This window comes from Saccopteryx leptura, chromosome 1 (genome assembly GCF_036850995.1).
Source record: "Saccopteryx leptura isolate mSacLep1 chromosome 1, mSacLep1_pri_phased_curated, whole genome shotgun sequence".
Lineage (NCBI taxonomy): Eukaryota > Metazoa > Chordata > Mammalia > Chiroptera > Emballonuridae > Saccopteryx > Saccopteryx leptura.
This window is the reverse complement of record NC_089503.1, coordinates 148,403,988-148,426,098: the sequence shown is the minus strand read 5'-3', so window position 1 is coordinate 148,426,098 and position 22,111 is coordinate 148,403,988. Positions and strand designations below refer to the sequence as shown.

The window sequence follows — 22,111 nt, the reverse complement described above, 5'->3', positions numbered from 1 at the left end:
TCTGATCTTCCTCACTGTGGCCACGCTGCCACGTGATGTGTCCGTGTCACATGCTCTTGCCCTGCTCGTCCTTCATGGAGCAGCGGTATGGCGTGCCACCACATAGCTCAGGGCTGGTCAGAAGTGACTGTGACTTTCTACACGTTGCTCATGTCAGTCTGCACCCTGTCCTCCTTGCTCTGTGGGGCCCATTGTGTGTGCTGTTTCACACATAGATGACGATGGCTGGGCAGCCTGTGGTCTGACAGGGACCTGGAGACGGAGCTGCAGGCCCATCTGGCCCAGGAACCCAGTCCCTCCCACCGCTAGTTGTAGATGAAGCTGAGCTGGCACAGGGCCAGGTTCACGTGCCCATGTCTGAACAGGAGTCCGCATGACCCCTATGGAGATGGGGCACAGGCACCCAGGGGCCTAGGAAGCCCACACTTTTTCCATCCAGCTCTTCACAGTAAACGTTTGTTGACCCCTTATTTAGATGTAAGTAGTTTTCAGCTTTTCTTTAAATTGAAATGTTTCAAAGGACTGGGATGAAGGGAAAGATCAAACCAAAATCTTTCCTGGCTCCTGGCTACATACGCTGAATGAAGGCCCTCTGCATGGGGTGCGCTGCCTCAGCCTGTGTGTCCAGCTGGGAGGTGACACGGGCAGCCGGTGGCTGTGCCCATGAGTCCAGCAGCCGGGCTGGCCATGGCTGGTCACCTGTGGGAGAGGCCAGGGTGTAGCTCGAACTCTGTGTGGTGCCAGGAGGAGATGGAGCTCCTGCGGGTGAGACCAGCTCCGAACAGACCCCACGCCGTCCCTGCAGTCACGGCCAGCGCTCCTTCACGTACGGAGCAGCAGCACGTCCTCACTGTGCGGTTTGACATGGAGTCCCATCCAGGTGGTGCTGTCACATGTAGTCAGCTCACCAAAGGTCTCATGTTGGTCAGAACTTGATTTGCTTTGGATTATTTTCTATGTTAATTTTTCATTTGAGAAAGTACCTACATCTTTCTTGTTTACACACAGACACGTTCCCACCCTCACACTTTCAGTGCAAATAGTAGTACCGTCGACAGTGGCAACTCGAAAGGGAGATACATAGCTACAAAGCAAAAGACAAGCCTGGGATGTATATGAAAAAATAACTATCTCCCACTGAGGGACATAAAAGAAGACTTAAGTACCCTTCTTTTTAGTAAAAAATATTGTAGAAATCCCAGTTCTTTTCAAATGAATTCATAAACTCAAGACAATTCCAATTAAATACCAACCGGTTTGGCACCTGAACGGACTGAAATAGTACAGATACAGACACACATCTAGAGGAAGATTTAGTTCATGATACAAGTAGCATTTCCAGTAAGTGACCACAGCTGTCTTCAGTTAGGAGTGTGGTGACACCAAGGCTCGGGCTTCCGCATGCCAGCGGGGTGGTCATTTCTCCTTGACACTGTGCTCTCTGGAGGTTCGGCTCCAAGGCAGGTGGGTGCCACATGTCAGGGTCCCAGAGGCTGTCTGCTCCCAGCTCTCGCCTGTTTCTGATGGGAGTGATGTGACCCCTGAGGATACACAAAGGTACCTTGAGCTCATTAACACCAAATGGGCCAGGCCCTGGGGTCAGGATGCATGTTCCAGAACTTCTCATTAGGATGTTAGGACGGCTCCTTGTTCTGCTTCCTTGATGTCACTCCCAGTGGGCAGACTCTCTGTGTCCCCTGGGCTGTGCCACCTACTCACATACGTCATCATCACTTGTACCAGACACTTCCAAGTGACATTTCCACCTGCCGTCCTGCAGGCCCCTCTGAATCACACAAAATTTCCTTCACATGAAACTGTTTCCCTTGTTGACATTATGATTTCTGTTCATGACGACCACGCGTGTTGTCACCCTGGGTGCAGCCTGAATCCAGCTCTGACGTCCAGCATCCCAGCCTCAGGTGCATTTTTTTTCCAAATATCCTCTGAACCCCCTCCTGCCTTTCCGATCCTCTGTGACTGTCACCAGTCAGTGTCTTACTGTCTTTTGTTTCTGTCTTCATAGGAACCTCTGCCTGATCTTTCTCCCTTTAGATTTCTTTCTGTACCAGGTCGTCCTGCCGTGCTCTAGGGCCTTCACATGCACCTGACAATCAGGGGAGACCCGGGCCCACAAGCCGTGGCTCGCTGCCACCTCATTAATAATGAAAACACACCGCATCACAGAGCCTGTCTCCACAGTCTTGCCTCCCAGGAAGACCTGTTTGTTTGTCTGTTTTCACGGACCCTCTGCTTTGTGTATCTTCTTTGCAATCTCCCCCTCCGGATCCCCAGACACCTAGATCTGTCAAACATCCATAAACTAACTCACTTACTTTTGTTCATCCACAATTGTGTGATACTTGGCTTATGAGGGTTTTCCAAATTCATAATGTGTATTGAGCACTTACTCCTTGATGGTGGTTGGTACCCACACTAGTGTTGACCGTCCCAGTACACGGATCCTGCCGCACCGGTGTCCTGGGTAAAAACTGAGACTACATCAGACTTGTTCCTCTCCCACCCCTTACAGCCCACTGATGCCATGTGCAGGAGTCTGAGATCTGTTTCTCTCCAGGGTCCCTATGCCATTGTCAACCAGACTGTCATGAGCTCTTTAGAAGCCTCAGCAACTTACTCTCTTGTTCTTACTGTCAGGTCCCCATCCCTGTTGCCATCACAGCTAAGTGAACCTCGATATGTTTCTCATCTTAAAAATGAAACTTTAATAACATCTTATTATCTATAATAGAGATTCTGGGAGCCCATCTGAATCACTCTGGGGTGTTGACAACGTGAGGAAGTGTACAGCAAGCTCCCTCTGGACGAATGAAACCACACCTCCAGGGACAGATACTGACATATATATATTTCAGAGCTGCACACGAGATGCTGAAGCCCATTCTGGTTTGAACCATTGGTTCAGAATGAACTCCAAGCTCTCTCTGTGGTGGACAGTGTAGCCTCCACACACATCACATGCATATCATCTTCTCCACGGGCCTCTTCCAACCACACAGGACTTTTCTCTTCTTACAGATGCTCCGCCCTTTCTCTGCCTCTGTGCCTCAGCCTGAAATACCTTCTGTAATCTTTCTAAATTCCTGTTGGCCTTTCAAGTCCAGTGCTAAGACCTCTGAAGCTCTGAAGATGTCACCACCCACCCACCTCCTCCCCTCACCGTTTCCTCCCCAGGACACAGCGTCCCTCACTCCCCTCTCTGCTCCCGCAGGGCAAGCCCGGCTGACTCTCTTCTTATGTGATCACATCTGTCCTCTGTATTGCACTGTGAGTCTGTTCATTTTTTCCAGTTCTGAATACAGTACAATCCTAGATAAATTTATTTTCTAAAGTTTTACTTTGATAAAATATACATAATTTAAAGTTTACAGCCTTAACCATTTTTAAGACCTCAGTTCAGTGGTATTAAATACATCCTTACTGTTGTGCACACATCACTACAATCCATTTAAAGTACTCAACATCTTGCAAAACTGAAACTCTGTCCCCATTAAGTAATGGGGGTAGCTTCCCATTCCCTTCCCCACTCCTGACACCCCTGTTCTGTTTCCATCTCTGTGAGGATGACTCTAGCACCTCACGTGAGTGGAGTCACATGTGATTGTCGTCTGTGACTGGCCTCTCCACTCAGCAGTGTCCTCCAGGTTCGTCCCTGTTGTAGCAGGTGTCAGAATCCCTTCCTTTTTAAGGCTGAATAATATCCACTGTGTGTATTGACCACATTGACCCAATGTGCAATGTTTTGATGATGCAGAGAATGATAAAGGATGGCATGGCTCCGTAATGTCCTCGCACAAATACAGAGTCACTTCAGGGACACAGTCTGAAGTTGATGATGCTACTCCCTCCCCCTCCCCCAGCAAAGGTTTAACCTTGCCCCTGCTGTGCTTCTGTGGCATTAAGTACATTCAAGTTTGTGTCACTCTCAATTATACACTTGTCTAAATCCCTAACATTATAAAGTGTTTGTAGGGAAAGGACTTGTATAGCCCACTTATCATGGTATCTGGCACAAAATGGGCATTTTAGACATTATTTTGATTGAAAAAAATCAACCCATAAGAAACCTTAAGAAATGTTTATGTAAGAAAAACAGAATTATACAGTCATTAAAAAAAGACCTGTTTGGAAAACTCCAGTTCAGCAGGTCATAGTTGCTGCACTTGCTACATAGTTATATCACTAGCAGGGGTGGGAGGGAGCTATTCAGGTGGCCATTATACCAAAAGACCTCCAGACTCCTTATTGAGCTTTTGAACACAGCAGACAAATCTTGCAGCAAGCAGGGCAGCCCCTGGGAGAGGCGTGGCAAACACAATCCAAGCATAGAGACCTCTTGTGGCCTCACATGACCCAAACCCGAATGGTAAACACTTGAGAGAGGGCCCAGGTGCGTGCTACCTCACTCTTCCCCGGGATCATTTTCTGTCTCATGCAGTGGGAGCTCCTGCTCTCTGAAAGGCCTCAGGGGCTTCTGTTGTGTCCACCCTGTTGGAGCCAGGTGCTGACCTTATGCTGTTATGCTCATAGAGTCCTCCCACTTCCTGAGCTTCTTTCCCTCGTGCCTCTGGGATCCCTCCTCTGGACACCAGCACTGCCTTCTGCAGGACACTGCCCCCTCAGCCCCATGGACCAAGCTCCTGTGTCTGCACCCCCATGCCTGGGCTGCTCTCCCCTGTGGTTAGTGTCTGGTGCCACATTCGTTCAGCTGCTCCTGTGGCAGTTTCTCGCAGCAGCACCCCGAACACACACCTCACATCAGGGCTGCGCGCTGTTACTTCCGTGTCCCTGTGGGGCCCAGGCTCCGGGGACGAGGCCCGGGCATGACTGAGGGGCCACTCAGGAAACCCTGCGGAAGGAGACACGCATGGAATGTGCACATCTCCGAGGTTATCTGGGTCGATCGCATGTTGTGATGTGACATGGGGAGTCACACTGGAAGCTGCTCTGAAGCCCCATGTGCTCCTGTCTTGTCCTGCTACGAGATGTGCATCGTCCTAGTCAGGTGTGTGGGCTGAGTCGCTGGGCCCGTCTGCTCACACCTGCAGAGTGCTCAGGAGAGAACTGGGGTTGCAAAGTGAAGATGAGTGATTTTGTAGCTCCATAATTTTGGGAAAATACACGTACTCTGAATACTTTTTTGAAAACAGTATTCTATGCTTTCAATCCTTGAATAGCTTTTAATTAAGAACTAAATTAAATGATTTATTAGAGAGACAGGTTCCAAGTAGATGTAAGTAGTTCTAGCAACATGATGTCACCAACAATATTGCTTTTACTGTTGTTGACATGCATCTCAGATGGGCTGTGGACCAGGAGCCCTGGTCTCAGGTGGAACGTGACCTGGGGGCGTGGAAGCTAGACTGGTTGTCCGATCTTTTTCCAAACTTCCAGCACCAAGACTCCAATGCCCATTCATGCTGCCACACACTTGAACCTGCCTCAGCATCTGCCCATCCTGACTTCTCTGTATTTCTGTCTAGTACGGCCTGGCCACTGGCAGCTGCACCTGCTGGGAGGATGTCTCCAGCCACGTCCCCACCTTCCATTTACATCCTACTTTTCCTGACACAACGAGGAACTGTAAATACAATGGTGCTTTTAAGGCAGGGAATCTGGTGAGCAGACTGATATTTTTAAAAACCAACAGACTGAGTCCAAGAGTCTGACAAAGGCTCCCACCAATATTGGATAATTTATATCTGTGATGTTCAGGGCACCATAGCCAGGATGGAGTTTCACCTTCAAATCTTCTCTCTTTTTTCTCCAAAAGTGTATAATGATAGTAAGAAAGGTGACCTCATGTTAAATGAGAGAGCGTCAGCCTGGCACTAACACCTGAGTGTGGTGAGCATGTCTGAGCCCTTGTCCAGGTGTCTTGCTCTTGTTTTAGGGTCCTCTCAGCTGCACACTCTGGTCTGTCACAGCTTGGAGGGGACAGGGACAGGGTCAGAGCACCGGCTTGTGGCCCCGAGTCTCACCACCACTCACCCTGGGCATCCAGGATTTTGTCCTGTCCCTGGAGCCTGGTGGCTGCATTTCTTGCTGCTGTTCTGACCAGGCACAGAGCACTTCCCTTAGACAGACAGCCCAGTGTAACCTCAAGTTCATGTTCAGAGGCAGATGCTCCTGCCCCACAGCTCCTTCTGGAGAGATCAGAGCACCGTTCCCTCCACACAGCTCACCCTGCACTGTCCTTTCCATCTGTAATCCCAGGTTGCAGAGATTCTTTCTTGGTGACCCAGAACTAGCACATGGTTTGAAGACTGAGGCATGACGCAGTGTTAGCAACTAGTGCAATGTTGTTCAGAGGGGAGACAGGGACCCTTTTGATTGTGGGCTTTGCAAATGGGAATTATACCCCATAGTGTTGGCACTGAAGGGAAGGCGGGAGCTGCCCCCTTTCAGGGGAGGCTGTAGGGAGGTCAAGGGCAATGATGGACTGGACTCTCGTTTTATAAACACATTGCTCTTCATCCTGCTTCCCTTGCTCCCTGAAAATAGACTCCTCTGTGCAGTTTTGTGTCACAGTATTTATTGCAAATGCTGGCAATTACTCACAGGATTTCCTGGTTTCTATTTATTTATTTATTTGTTTGTTTGTTTTTCTGAAGTTGGAATCGGGGAGGCAGTCAGACAGACTCCTGCATACGCCCGACCAGGATCCACCCGGCATGTCCACCAAGGGGCGATGCTCTGCCCATCCGGGGCATCGCTCTGTTTCAACCAGATCCATTCTAGCGCCTGAGGCAGAGGCCACAGAGCCATCCTCAGCGCCTGAGCCAACTTTGCTCCAATGGAGCCTCGGCTGCAGGAGGGGAAGAGAGACAGAGAGGAAGGAGAGGGGGAGGGGTGGAGAAGCAGATGGGCGCTTCTCCTGTGTGCCCTGGCCAGGAATCGAACCCAGGACTCCTGCACGCCAGGCTGACGCTCTACCACTGAGCCAACCAGCCAGGGCCTCTATTTATTTTAATAGACCTTCTTTTAAATTCGTTGCCTGTCTTTGGGGAGATTTGTTGTGAAGGATGATGATTTATACCTGTCACTTCAGTCCTCAGGGAAGGAGGTTGTGATTAGAGCTCATTTTTAATCCCTGGGTGTTCAGCCTAGTTCTTGGGTGGATTGTTGGTGGTTGTTTAGAAGCAAATCTGTGGGAAAGTGAGGATCCAATGTAAAAACAGAGTCTGGGCTTTGAAAATGCACAGTCATGCTCATGGCTCACTGGGCCCTTTGATATTTCCAGCTCCACCATCATGTGACAATGTGGCCTCCCCAAATCTGCTTTCCACCTCAGTGACTGCATTGAGTTCCTCCTGACACAGGTGACTGTCCTGTTTTCTAACTGCCCAGGCAGCACATGAATGTGCACTCAGCACTGTGTCATGAAATGCGCAGGAAGGCCGGCCCTCCCAGGTCTAAATCAATACGGTCCTAGTCCAATTTCTGATCCCTCTGGCTCTGTTGTCCGGTGAGGTCCCTGCTCTGGCTGCAGGGTTCTGGAGCCCAATTTGTTCCTTTACTGTTGAAGGGGGTAGACTTTGTCATCTGTCGTTGCAGTTCAATTCATTAAGATAATTATCTTAATTATCACTGGTAAACCACACCTCCAAATAAATAAATAGACATTAAAGGAAACTGTTCAAAAGAGAAAAGTAGGAAACAGCACATTAGAGAAAACCGGTCGTGGCGAACAGTGTGTGCTTCCATTAACTGTAGACAGACCCATGAAGCACTGTCACCTGCCTTTCCCTTCCTGCGTATGTTCCCAAAGCAAGGGCAGGGGCCACACCCTCAGAAGGAGAAGCTACATGTGCTGGCCAACTCCATGTTGGTCTCCAGGCCCTCAGGCTCACGTTCTTGATTCACAGTCCTCATTTCAAGTGTGTTGTGTCCTGTGGCCTAATTTTGTTTATAAATATCAGATTTGTACATACTTGTCCTTCCCAAAGCACAAGGAAAGCAACAGCCAGTGGATGGCAGGTGAGGGAAGAGGGTCCCAGGGCCTGAGTGGTTTCCTCAGTGGTTCCGAAACAACTTTTGAACCAGTCCTTCTAGCAGTTGAAAGTGTTTGCGTAGTCATCAAAATGTATGTCTGCCCAGAGTTAGCTGAGGTCAAGGGCACCGTCCTTCACAAGGCTGGCCTCACTTCAGACACAAGTTTAAGTTTGGGGTCCCCAGGGCCACCCTCACTCCTGACCAGATGGCTACAGATTCAGGGTTTCCCATGACTGCTTTCAGATTTGATTTCTCTAGAATGACCTACAAGTTCAAGAAAGTGTTATACTTACACTGTAGTTTTTGTTTGTTTTTTAGTGAGAGAGAGACAGACAGACAGGAAGGGAGAGATGAGAAGCATCAATTCTTTGCTCTGTCACCTCAGTTGTTCATTGATTGCTTTCTCATATGTGCCTTGACTAGGGGGCTCCAGCTGAGCCAGTGACCCCTTACTTAAGCCAGCCTCCTTGGGCTTCAAGCCAGCGATCATGGGATCATGTCTATGATTCCACGCTCAAGCTAGCGACCTCAGGGTTTTGAACCTGGGTCCTCTGTGTCCCGGGCTGACATGTTCTATCCACTGTGCCACCACCTGGTCAGGCTGTAGTTTTATTATACCAAAAGGATACAGATCAGAACCAGCCAAAGAGAGACATACGGCACAATCTGGAGGATTCCAAACAGGAAGCTGCTGTCATCCCCAAGGACACACTCTGCTCCTGACACATTGATGTGTGACTACGCAGAGTACTGACAACCAGGAACGTTCACCCATCTCTGCTGTCCAGCATTGTCCCTGGGGCTTCACTGCCTGGCAGGATTGGTCGCACCATTGAGCACATGGCTGATCCTCCTGAGGTGGCTGATATCACATGACATGAAAAGCCAACCATGTAACCACACGGTTGGTCTTCCTGGCACTGCTACCCCTCTGTATTCTGAGTCCTCAGGAGCATAAATAACCAGATGTGCTCTGTGAGACCCACCACGCGGAACAGCCACTGCAGTCACTTGGGAAGAATCAAGGGTTTAGAGGTGACTTCTCAGAACTGGGGACAAAGACTAACCAGATTCTTGATTGTACGATATTCATCTATTTATTCATAAATAATCACACATCATTGTGCCAGTCTCTAGTGCACATCACAGAACACAGGAAACCGGATGCTGAAGAATATGGATTGACTAAATAGAGCTTCAAATACTGTATTGTGTTGTGTTCTGTGGAGACCACTTTGTGGAAACATTCCTGAAACCCCATCAGGAAACCTGACAGGTGAAGAGAGGGGTGTTCACCTGCCACACTGACACCCACCGGGATCCCTGGTCTATCTCTCCCCATGCTCCCTTGCCCTTGGCATCCTCCCCACTTTTGCCCTTGTTTGCTCCCCAAATGCAGCTGTTCAAATCAGTTTCATGCCACTGGAGTGAAACATACTGATAAGGCCAATGTGACAGGGTCATGTGGATGCAGCCTTCATCAAAATGCAGACGTCAACATGTCAAAACACTCTTCTTTTTCGGAGCAAACAGTAGAACAACAAATATTCTTGCATCCTTTTCCATCCCTGACCCTGTCTCTGATCAGATGCCTTCTTCCCTCAATCTGAATTCTGTGGATTGCACTGGGCTTGATCCAAAACATGACATTTTTGATGGAGTTATTATCTGGCATTCAAGGAGTTAAGTGCGGCAGGCTGTGGCCCCCACCCAGCACGTCCTAATTGCTTGTCAGATTTAAGCAATGTGAGAAAATGGAGCTCTGTTGGAATTGAAATTATTTTCTTATCTTTCTGTTCTTCACAAACTGGTAACTTTAAAATGTGTATTAATATGGTAATTTATGTAAATCTTTGTCTTCACAGCTTGCACTCTGGAGCTGAGCCCTTTCTAAATTGCTAGAGCACAGAATTTCATCAGAATCCTGTGACCTTATGATATGTTTTGAAAAGAACCAAAATTGACTTAATTTATGTAGCTGGATAAAACAGCTTATTTTAGGAGAAATTTCCTTAAGCAAGAAGGAAAGGTTGCCTTCAAAAATGTTTCCTCAATTTAAAACCAATGGCAACGGGGTCAGGGGAGGGGATGGGAAAGGCAGGGAGGATGGGCTCCCTCAGAACGGTGGGGTGGTGGAGGGGTAGGGGGTGGTTCTGGGCTGCTGGCCATTCCAGATCCTGACCTGAATCCCACACGTGACAAATCCCACACAGATGTAACTTTGGAAATCCCATGGGTCTTCTCTGCCTTACCTGTCTTTGAAACGGGAAGAATTCCTACCTGACAGGTGATTATCAGGAGTACAGACTCTCTAAAATCCAGTGTGGTGCAGACACGAAGGGCTTGTCTGGCCCAGAGAGCGTCAGACAGCAGATCTCCGCCCGCCCGTACTGCAGATAGGGGCACCTGGCGCCAACCCCCAGGGCTTGCTTTTCTGCTTGTCAGTAGAGGGGTCTGCACAGCAGTCACCATGACAGTGCCTGACAGTGCCTGACAGTGCCCTGTGGATCACAGCCTGCTCCCCCATACCTCTGAGTCCTTTGGGGAGGTAGACATGCAGGCCCTAGTCACCAGGCCAGTATTGCAGAAGCCGTCTTTGGCCCCTTCTACCTGTGGGGCGTGCATGCTAGCACCCTCTGATTCCCTCACTCCAGCTCCCTAGCTGCTGTATACAGTGGAAGTGGAAGTGGGTAATGACCTCACTCCGATCACAGCAGGCCGTGGGTCATCACTCAGAGGTGTGCTGCTCCCTACTGCCTTTGTTGTCCCTCAGGACAAGGGTCTTGTCCCTACTGCAGACCTCGGGTCCTCCTCCTCCGGAGCTCACCTCTCACACTCCCCTTCTGTGAGGCTGCGCCGAGACCACCACCGGACAGGCGTTCAGTGGATGTCAGTCATCCTCCCTTCCTCCTGTCTCCTGGTCATGGGCAGGTGCCTCGTGGGGGCTCCCCTTGCCTATCACGGGCACATGTTTCATCCTGCCATGTGTTATCCTGGTTCCCTTGTGCATTTGTTCTATTAGGCTGTAAGGTTTCTGACAATTGAATATGAGTTGGAGTTATTCCTCTCTTACCCGAAGATCTCTCAAAGACCCTCATACCCAGCAGGCACTCAGGTAGTAGTCAGTCCTTGAATGAGTGAATGTGTGAATGGATGGATGGATGGATGGATGGATGGATGGATGGATGGATGGATGGATGGATGATGGATGAATGGATGGATGAATGAGAAAGTGAATGGTTGTGCAGCCTTCGCCTGTCCAAACTCTCCCTTCCACAGGCTTTCTCCCTCCAAATAACTCCTGTGAGCTATCTGCACTGCTCTTACCCAGGGACTAATCAGATTCAAACAATTCACAGAAGATGTAAGTTGAAAACTGATTTGCTAGCACAGACGTGAATATTTGCACTTTAGAAGGAGAGTTTTATACCCCAAACTGATCTCATTTCCACGGGACTTATGATGAATGTAAATAGCAATCTTTTTGTTTCTTGGTGAGGCAAGAGAAGCAAATAACTGAACAAAAACACTTCACAGGCCCGGCACCACCCTCCCTGACATGAGCACCATTCTGTGGCATTTCAGGCAGCGGACTACTCGTCCCCGTCACCTTGCAGGGCCTTGGTGACCCGCGGGAAGGAGGGAAACTAAGACTCACAGTGAGGGGAGAGGACAGTGTCCTGCTGAATACTGGATCTGTGAATCAGGAAGCAGCTAACTTCCAGGAGTGAGAGAGGCATGCACACGCGTGGACATCCTTATGACATTTTAGAAGAACTACTTGCTGTAGCCTGAGTTCAAGATGTGTAGCCTCTCTTTAGCAGCCACGGTGGCACCCCTGTGACTCAGGGCCACCTCGCACAGCAGCTGGCTCACCGTGAGATGCGTGTTTGCCAGCTGGGTGGGAGCAAGACTTGTTCCCGCACCCATGCAGTTGTGTAGGAAGGTCACACGGCTCCTCTGAAATCAAGAATCTTGGCCCTGGATGGATGGCTAAGTGGTTAGAGAGTTGATCCCTGTCAGAGCAGACAGGAGAAGCGATCATCTGCTTCTCTACCCCTTCCTCTCTTCCCTTCTCTCCTCTTCCCTTCCTGTAGCCAATGGTCCAAGCGTCGGCCCTCAGTGTTGGGGATAGCTCAGTTGGTCCGAGCATCAGCTTCAGGCACTAAAAGTAACTCAGTTGATTTAAACATCGGCACTAGATGGGGGTTGCCAGGTGGATCCCAGCTGGGGCACATGCGGATGGGAGTTTATCTCTTGATCTCCCCTCCTCTCACTTAAAAAAAAAAAAAGAGAGAGAATCTCATGTCCATCTTCCTGAAGTAGAAAATTCCACAAGGGTGGTTTGCAAACCAATATATTCACAAAGTCTAAGGGGATTCAAAAACTGTAACACTCTGCAAATATAAAGATATTATTTTATTAGTTACCGGTTACTGTTGTATTTATTTCCTTGATTGCTGTTTCTAGACCAGAAAAATGCTTGATTAGTTCTGTAAGCTTAATAGTTAATATGCAGAATACAGAATGGGATACCCAAGAACCAGGTAGCAGCCGGGGGCGGGGGGGAGGGGGACAGGGACCTGGACTAGAGCCGTGGGCTGGAGAGCTCTCACTGGGAGAGAAGCTCGCGTCCTCTCATCCTCCCGAGCTGACCAGCGTGAGCAGATGCGCTCTGACACTGCAGCACCTACAGTGAAACCCTCTGCGTTTTTCTACCACGGTTCTGACTAAATCTGTTTTTAATGAGATTTTTAGGCAACAACAGACATGTTTTATGATAATAGTTGAAGGCTTCAACTGGAGCTTTTAGTAGGGTTCCCAGATGCAGCAAATAATAGTCTCAACTGTCTAGTTAAATTTAAGTTTCAGATAAATAATGAACATATTTTTAGTATAAGCATTCCCAGGCTATATTGGGGAAGTGCTAACACTAAGAAATCATTTAGTGTTTTCTGTAATTCAGACCTCACTTGGCATCCCATATTTTATCAGGTGACCCTGTTCTTTAGAGATCTGTAGACACCCTGAGTGTCCTATAAAACAAATCACTCACATTCTAACATTTTTCTATTAAATTTCCCCTTCACTGCTTCCTGCCATCTGCCTCTCGCATTTTTCTGGGTCACAGCTGGTAACCAAAAGCATCTATTATTTAGTCAAAATGTTTATTATTTCTGGCAAAAGCATATGAGCTTCCAAAGGCTGAGGTGGGAAACTTCCACATAGAAAACAGCAACTCATTCTATTTCTGTTATTTTGTGTGGATACTTGATCACTCTGTTGGGTATGTATCCCTTCTGTTCATCCACAGAATTATTACATTTTTCAGCTCGGGACACATAAAGTAAAACTCTATTAACCTAACTATATTTAACATCAAATCATTAGCTTTATAAGTGCTCAGTAAATATTTTTTAATGACTGCAAGTATTAAATTCAAGACCATAAAGAAAAAAAAGGGTTTAAATGGCTTCAAATGATTTGTTATTGCCTAAGTCCAACCCTCCTCCTTATTAAATAAATTTTTTAATTTTTTCAGACATTCAAAAAATACACTTGTCATGTTTTAACAACAGAAGCTTTCATTGTGACTGTGTGTGGTCGTGACATGACTTCTGTGTGGATGAGCGACAGGAAGGTGGGACCTGCCCACGTTTTCTGCGGCAGCCTCATCTTGCTCGTGGGGAGATGAGGACCTCTCCACGCCACTGGGCACACCGCACTCTTCACACTGAGGTTGGGGCAAAGCATGCTGGAGCCGCCGAGTCTCAAGTCTCATAGGAAACACAGGTGACCCTTTTAAGCATCAGCCCCTGCCAGGCTTTGTCACCTTGTCTGCCCTTGGCAGCGGCATCCTCACCACTGTGTCTTTATCTCCCTGGGCAGATTGTTTTGTGAGCTGACGGGAACCACGCTCACGTTTTGAGTGTTGCCTGGTTCTCGTCTGGGCATCACTGGTCTGGGAATCACTGGTCTGGGAACCATTACTCTTGTGGGGAATGGAATTGCAAGATAACATGTCCTTGGGAAGAATCAGACCACTAACCCTGTTGGCTTGTTGTAGCGCCAGCGTTGTGTTTTCATAAGATTCCTAAGTCATATGTGTGTGTGTGCACATGAATACGCATATGCATCTTTCAGAACTTAAGTGTACACAGATAATTAAATACATGTGTATAAATGTGTATAGATAGCCACTTGGAAAGAATTGGAAAGAGTTGCAGGAAATATTCTGAGGTCAAGGCTGCTCAGGGACATCGGCTTCTCTGGCACCAGGAGGGCGCCTGTGATCCCTTCTAGCCCGACTGCCGACTGCTACGCTGGCACAGTGGTGACACCTGAGTTTGCTGCACCTTCCCTATTTCCTCTTTCAGTGGGCGATGTAGCAGCCTGGCGTAGCTCAAGATGGTGGAGCTAGAGACAGAAGGGGCCTGGCTTTCCAGAATAACTCCTGGAAGGAGCTTCCCACCCGCTCACTCAGGCCACTCATTTTGGAGAACTTGGGCGCAAAGAGTTAACTTCTGTCCTGGTTGAGCTAAAGGCCTGTTTGCTCCATAAAATGGCCTCACTCACAATATAATGTAATAGACTTTTACTTTTTACCTATTCACTTGTTTTTCTGTTTCATCCTCTCTGGACTGCATTCCTACATGTTACCCTTCCCCACTTTTCCTTAGAAAATGCCCCGTATGGAATAACCATGATTCTTAAAGAGTTTCAGAGTGTCTGATTTCATGTGAATTTTCTCCTCACTACACAAGCATTTTCCCAGCGTCCATTGTGTGGAGCATGCAGCCTGCTAGGCCTGGGGAATTAGCTGACAAATTAGCAAAAGCAGCAGACGCATAGAGAATAGAGGGCTCGGGAGGCAGTCTGACCTGACAGCCCTAGGGCTGGGACCTGGGAGCAGAGCAGGCTCCGTCTCTGCCATCATGGAAGGGGGCGCAGGCCAGGCCTTGTCAGGTGACTGAAGTCTGTCAGGGGACAGGGGTCACTGGGATGTCTTTTAACTATTTATACACAAAGAGAGAATTTTTATTAAATTCTATTGCTTTGTTCTGATAAAGTTGGTCCTATTCATCAGAAATATCTATCCATTGTTTTACATTTAGCCTTTTGCTGAACAAAGTTTTTAGTTATTAATTTTACTACTAATTATGTTCTGCTTCTGTCACCATGATCACAATCATAACTTTTTAAGCTTGAGAATTTTTTTAAAATCAAATTCTTTAGTCCCTCTAGAATCTCTGGTTATTCGGTCCATTGCTGACCTGTGTGTGAAGCGTCACTTGTCTGTCCACTGTTTTATTTCATGATGCATTGCAGTAGAGTGACCTCGCAGGCTCGGCTCTATTCCCAGGGTCTCTCTTCTTCACTGTTCCTGTGTTCTGCCCTGATGGTGTCACAGGATCTCCGCACCTGTGCTCACGCATGTGAGGGGCAGGTCCTCAGTGAGTCCTCTCTCGCTCTCCCCAGCTGCACGTGTGTTCACTTGGGGAAGGGCCCACCGCCTGCAGGCCAGAGTGTGGAAATGAAAACGTAACCAGGAAGGAATTGGGAAGTTTAGAAAGAAGGGACTAGAAAGCTAGGTAGCCGTTGCTTCTTGCTGTTGGGAGTGCTTCAGGGAGAGCCCTTCCTGTTCTTTGTCACTCTGCTTGAGCCTGTGGGGCACAGCTCGTTCTCTGCGCGCTGAGCAGGTCCTCACTGGGCCTACTCGTGGTTTTTGTGTGTCAGCAGCTGCCCCCAGAGACTGGCTGGGGAAGTGTCTCATTCAGCCACAGGTTGTGACGGACACAGAGACTCCGAGAAGCATTTATTAGAAATCATTGAAACTTTGTGGTTAAAAGGCTTTGAGAAAAAAGAAGAAATTAGATTGCTGCCTCTCGAAGGTGATTAGCTGAGTATAAGAATCCACTCTGGGTTCTTTCAATATGTATGGAAATTGTTTCCTATTGTAAAACACACTTTTTATTATAGCAGCTTCTTGTAACACATGTCTTCATTTCAAAGTAAGATTTAAAACTAGGAAAGGTGCTATATTTAGGAAAACAAAAATTTGTGTTGCCACACACAGATCTTTACCACTACTGTGCTTGTGGGTCTGCTGTACAGTGTGGGTCAGAGGAGACAGGGGCTGCTGTTTGCCACAGGTCCCTGGGAAATACTCGGTGAACATATGCTGAACGATTGACGAGGTGTCAAGCATGTGACACAGCCAGATCTATGAAGAGTAATCAGAACTTTAAGTTTGGGGCTGAGAGGTCAGGGACTGATTGGTGGGAGGGGCACGAGGTTGGACAGAGCCCCAGGACGTGAAGGGGTAGAGACTTTCCAGCTTCAGTTATATTTGAGAATGAAGAGCTTATTTGACTGGCCTGACCTTGTATTTGTGAAACATTTCATTGTTTTTTCAAAATGCTGAATTAAACATCCTGTTTTAGTATTTTTAAATGAAGCTGTGAGGCCTAACTGGTGGTGGCGCCATGGATTGAGCTTCAGCCTGGAACACTGAGGTCCCAGGTTTGAAACCCCAACCTTGCCATCTTGAGTGCAGGGTCTCCAGCTTAAGCGTGGGATCATAAACATGAGCCCATGGTCAGTAGCTTGAGCCCAAGGTTACTGGCTTGAGCAAGGGGTCACTGGTTCAGCTGGAGCCCCTCAGTCAAAGCACATATGAGAAGCAATCAATGAACAACAAAGGTGCTGCAACAAAGAATTGATGTTTATCTCTCTCCCTTCCCCTCTGGCCCTGTGTGTGCCTCTCTCTCAAAAAAATAATAAAATAAACATAAAAAAAGTTTGAGCACTACTTTGGGTAGAATAAGTGCAGAAAACTCACAGGCCCCACTGCAAAACCGCCACTGGCGAAGGGAGAGAAGGGTCCGTGCGGCACGTTTGCAGGGGCTATCTTAAATGGCGGCTCTCTGGGGTGAGACTCCGGGGAACCCCAGCCCATGAGACCTCGCCGTGCTGTCCCGTGTGCAACAGTGGGACTCGCGCTGGCTGGTCCTGGTGGGTGTCTGCAGGTTCCCTGGCCATGAGGGAAGTGCCCGCAAGACGAGATATCACAGCGTCAGGGGGAGGACTGAGCTCCCAAGTCTACACTGCTCTGCTGCTCCAAATGCAGAATATTCACCAGTGTAAACACAGCATGGTGTTTGAATAATGCCCTCATATGCCAGCTTGCCGAAGACCAGATTATGAGATTCACTCCCCGTGTGGATGTCGCTAACGGGCTGCGCCCCCCACCCCATGGTGAGAGCCCTGGTTTCGGTTCCCCAGGGCTAGCTATACCCTGGGCCTGAGAGACTGGAAAGGAGTCATTTAAAAATTTTTGTTCATATTGGAAACGTGGTTGATAGGATGCTTTGAGCTTATTTAAACTTCCTTCAAGATTCATAAATATTCATTGACTCCATTAGTTATTCTAAGCTTGATGTTTAGCTGCAGAACAAAGACAGTTATCTGCTCTGGTGGGCATCCTGTCTCCCCTCTGTGCGTGTGGAAATGTGTGAGGACGAGGGTGACCCCTGGAGCTCACTCTGCACAGAGGCACCTCCTGCTTGAGCTGTGGGGTTCACCTCCTCTGACCAGAAGGAACCAAGAATTAAAAATAAAGGATGGAGTCTCACATGTCAACTCCTGATTCCTGAGTCACAGATCTTAAGAAGTAGTCACTTTTTAGAAATAAACTTAAAGAAATGCCCAGTAAATTTCTATGTATAAAATGGAGTAAACCCTCAACTATCCAGAACCCGGTTTTCCAGAACCTCCAGTTCCCTGGAATTGTTCAGATCCCGAGCTACTGCTGCACCGTGAACACTGCTCACCGGCAGTCTCTTAGGGGAAGGAGCAGCCCCAGGCCCCCCCGGGAACTCAGCCTTCGGGAGCTCCAGGACCAACCACAGCTTAGCGGGCAGAGGCCCAGACAAGCGGTCTCCGACTGCAGGGCCGCAGAGTTTTAAAATGTGCACTACCTATTTAGTCAGGGGCACTGACCACTTCTCTCTTAGACTGTCAAATAAAAGAATGACAACAGCCAACACAGTAGCCATCTAGTCTGAGTCAAAATTGTACCTATTTCATTTTTTTTGTCAGAGTGGCAAAAAAATATAGTTTTGGTGTGCTGCAGAATTTTAGTAATTTTTGGTGCCATGAGATGAAAAAGGTTGAAAATAGCTAATCTATAACAATGGTTTTTACTTATATTAATTCCACTTTTTCATAAATGGAAACAGGTTGAGTTCACTCAGCTAGTACCTGCTAGATCTCAGCGTCCAAACCTGACTCTGTCAGCTCTTCATGAGTTTGGCCCTGGGACAGTGTGAACACCATCGATGTGAAGTGGTCTTCAAAAAGACAGCCATTTACTTCCCCAAGTTTCTCAGCTCATGAGGGTCCCTCCCTGGGAGGTGAGGGTGTAGGCTTGGCTTCGTGGAGGCGCGTACTGGCCTCCTCCCCCGCTGTCTGCTTAAAGAACAGTCACTTCCTTCTATAAGAAATGACTTAGAATTTACTCACGTCAGATATTAAGGCCCATCTGTGGAATGCTGGGATCTGACTCAATTCTGACTTCTCCATCTCAGGACACAAACCCTGCCGGGTTCAAGAGAGGGAGCCCCAAGCAAGGTAGCATCGTGCCCCGAGCGTGGGTGCATTCACCCTGCTACGGCCTGAAATGAAGAAGGTGTGGGTAGGGCACTTCCTCAAACCCACCACCCCTTCCTTTATAGACTTGAACCGTTTATGAAAACAGTGATCTATTATGTCTGGTGAAGAGGACGGGAGTAGTCACATAATAGGTGCTTCAATTGGATCTGACAGTCCCTATCTCAGGAAGGCCTGTTTGTATCCATGCGTTAAATAATATTGCCAAAACCCTGTGACCGGTGTTTGGGAGTTTTCTGTAACATGAATGTTGCTGCATGGTGACATACTCTCCCGGCACATGAGAGGGACCTCATCAAATGCCTCTTGTCAGTACAACCAGGACCAGTGAGAGCTGCTGTTTGGAGGCGTGGGCAGCAGTCCTGCATTCCCAGCAGAAGCCCCTGTGTTTTTACTAACATTTAGTTTTGGGATTTGGATTTGGAATTGTGGAAGGGAGCCAGATCTGTTTTTGGACAGTGTTTTGGGAAGACAGGAGGAAAGCTCATAGCTGGTTGATGGTGTCATTAGCAGTTCTGTAGAGAGAAGGGAAATGTAATCAGGGTTTTAAGTTATTAATTCCATCGGCCAGCCCCCTTCCCACCAGGAAATGTTTATTTTCCTCACCCCTGCCCCTGTCCCTTTCCCTACCCCTGTCCCTGCCTCTGTCCCTGTCCCTGCCCCTGCCCCTGCCCCTGTCCCTGTCCCTGTCCACCTGATGAAACAGCTGAGCCCATGCTGCCTGGGAGCGGCTGGCATTCTACCCCACGGAATTTAGTATTTCTTCCATGCACACAGTGTTGCAAGTGCACGGGCACCAGCCTTTCCTGGGCACACTCTGTATTTTTACTGTGTGGAACCTTGCCCTGCTGACTCCTGGGCCAGCAGGTTTCTGCTAGAGAAGCTGCTAATGTTAGTGTCTCTCGTGGAAGCCCCTGCATGAGGGTGGGGAAGCCATGAGCACTGCATGTTCTACAGGCCGCTGTTTTCTCTGCAGACAGGATTTTTATGATCACTGAATTGCTGAGCTCATAGAGCAGGAGGGTTGATTGTGTTGCTAACACTCAGGGAAACCTAGTGCCTTCCGCGGTTTTGACCAGACCTGTTTCTAAAGATCATTTGTAGTCCCAGTAAAAACAAACCACAACAAACAAATAGAGGACCCACCAGGTAGAAAAAAATAATTCCTTGAACAGACCTTTGAAAAATGGTTGGGCTTAAGTCTGAGTCAAGTACAAACCAAATGGAGTAGCATCTCTTCAGAGTCATTTTATTATTCATCTCATTATAAATTACTGAATTGTGTTGCAATTCTAAGAAATTAGAAATGAAACCAGTATATTTGGGCTGCTCGACCTAGTGACCTATCAGCACAAGGATGCCTGGCAGGTTTCCCTACAAAGCCAACCCAGCATGTGGAGAGACTGGGGAGGAACACTCAGCAGTCTGATTGGGGTGTTAGCTTTTATCTCCTGGGACACAGACCACTCCTGAGGTCTTTAATTTCGTCCTCAAGCTCTTGGACTTCTCTGTGGAGTCCGGCGGCCCATTGAGAATGTCCATTCCCTCTGCAGCTTCCTCTGCGCTCGATGCCCAAGTCACAAAAATGCTAAATCATATTTTGTCAAATTATATTTGTTTTGGCTGAAGCCAGCTATGGTGATATCAAATACCTCAGTTAAGACGAGGGTTTTAGAATTCTGGCTAAATTACTTTTGCTGAACATAGCCTGTATTTTCCTGTGTTTCTTGGTAGTCATCTCTCCTTGTAGATAAATATTTTTTTTCTTCTTTTTAAATTTATTTCATTGGCTTGTGCCCCCTGTATAGTAACTAAGACCTGTTGTGTAACCCTCTGTTCTCACACTGAGGACATACGCTAAGTGTTATCTCTCTGGACTTAATACATTACTCCAGGAGAAACTCTAGTTACATCACATTTAGTGTTTTCCATTCCAACTTGCTGAGGCAGATGAGGCCTCCGAGCAGCTGGGGAGATGAAGTGGTCGGGACTTTGGGGGTACTACCCAGCACCCAGGTTTGTTTCCTGCGTGGAAACTGCTCAGAGGCTAACAGCATGCCAGGGTCCAGCACAGAAGACAGATCTTGGCCAGGCTCTCCACAGAGAAACTCTCATCCTAGTAACTAGAGGCAGTGAGACATCCCCCCCTCTCCGTTGCTCAGCTGCTTGGGTTTGAGGGGGCATCCCGAACCCGGTGAGCCAAGAGCTGGAATTGCAAAACAGCTGCCCTTCTCAGAGGAGCCACCGCTGGAAGCAGGGGGGGCACCGAGCTGCTCCCCAATCTGTTCCAGCTCCTGACCACATCTCCTGTTGGAATCCAGCGGGCAAGGCAGCCCCCACAATGTGGGGAAAGTAGGCAGTGATGGGGCTGGGCGTGCTGCTCAGGAACGAGTGCTTCCCCTGATGGGAAAAGCCTCTTTCTGTGTGTGTACATGCGTGCCTGTGTGCAGGTGTGGATTTGTGTGTGTGCATGTGTGTGTATCCATGCACACATGGGTGCATGAGTGCGCACGCATGTGTGTGCATGTGTGTGTTACATTTTATTAGAGTTCATTGGCCGTTTTGTTTTTATTTGTATTGTGATTATCTCAAACCTGGTGATCTTGGGCAGTTTTTTTTCTGAAGTGAGGATAGTGGACAGGTATGTCCTTCAAGAATGTACCTGGCCCTGGCCAGGTGGCCCAGTGGATAGCGCATCGTCCCAGTGTGTTGAGGTTGTGGATTTGATCCCTGGTCAGGGCACATAGGAGAAACAACCAGTGAGTGAACAACTACATGGAACAAGGAGTTGATGCTTCTCTGTCTCCCTCTCCCATCTCTCCCTACTCCCCCTCAAATGAGTGGAAAAATTAGAGGAAAAAAGAATGCACGTCCACAGCTCATGCGGTGCATCTTCTTTAGTTGGTGGGTTGCTCTTACTCATCAGTTGTATTTGCCCTCCTCGCCAGTTTGAACGGTGAACTTCTGGAATTTGCCCCACCACAGTGGTGTCGCCATGGCCTGGTGTGTCCCCTGGGATGTGAATGAAGTGTGACCAGGACTGAATCTGAGCACCGAGCAGAGCATGGGGTCAATGAGGCCCGTCTGCACTGCACAACTGAGACGTACAAGAGGGCTGTGCTCTGTGTGCATGGCCTGTGCTGGTCTTGACCCCTGACCCCTGACCCCATGTGCAGTCTGACTGAGTCGCGCTTACTCTCCAGCAGGAAGGTCAGCTGTGGAGTGTTGAGCCTTTTCATATTTTCAGGATTTCATGAGGCCAGAGTTCTCTACATGACAAAAGAAACACTGTTGTAAAGGTCAGTGTGAGTGTTGTGCACGTGTGTGTGTGTGAGAGAGACAGAGGCACAGACAGGTGCCCTCTAGAGAGTGTGGACTAGGTCAGGGACAGCGAGAGGCAGGAACAGGCTGGAGAATGTGCCGG

The 22,111-nt window shown here is 48.3% G+C and overlaps 1 protein-coding gene across 2 annotated transcripts in view; it reads left to right on the top strand.

The window, feature by feature from the left end:
• RAB3C (RAB3C, member RAS oncogene family) overlaps nt 1-22,111 on the top strand; it is a 92,333-nt gene that overhangs the window by 48,418 nt on the left and 21,804 nt on the right. The gene's annotated exons all lie outside the window — the stretch shown is intronic.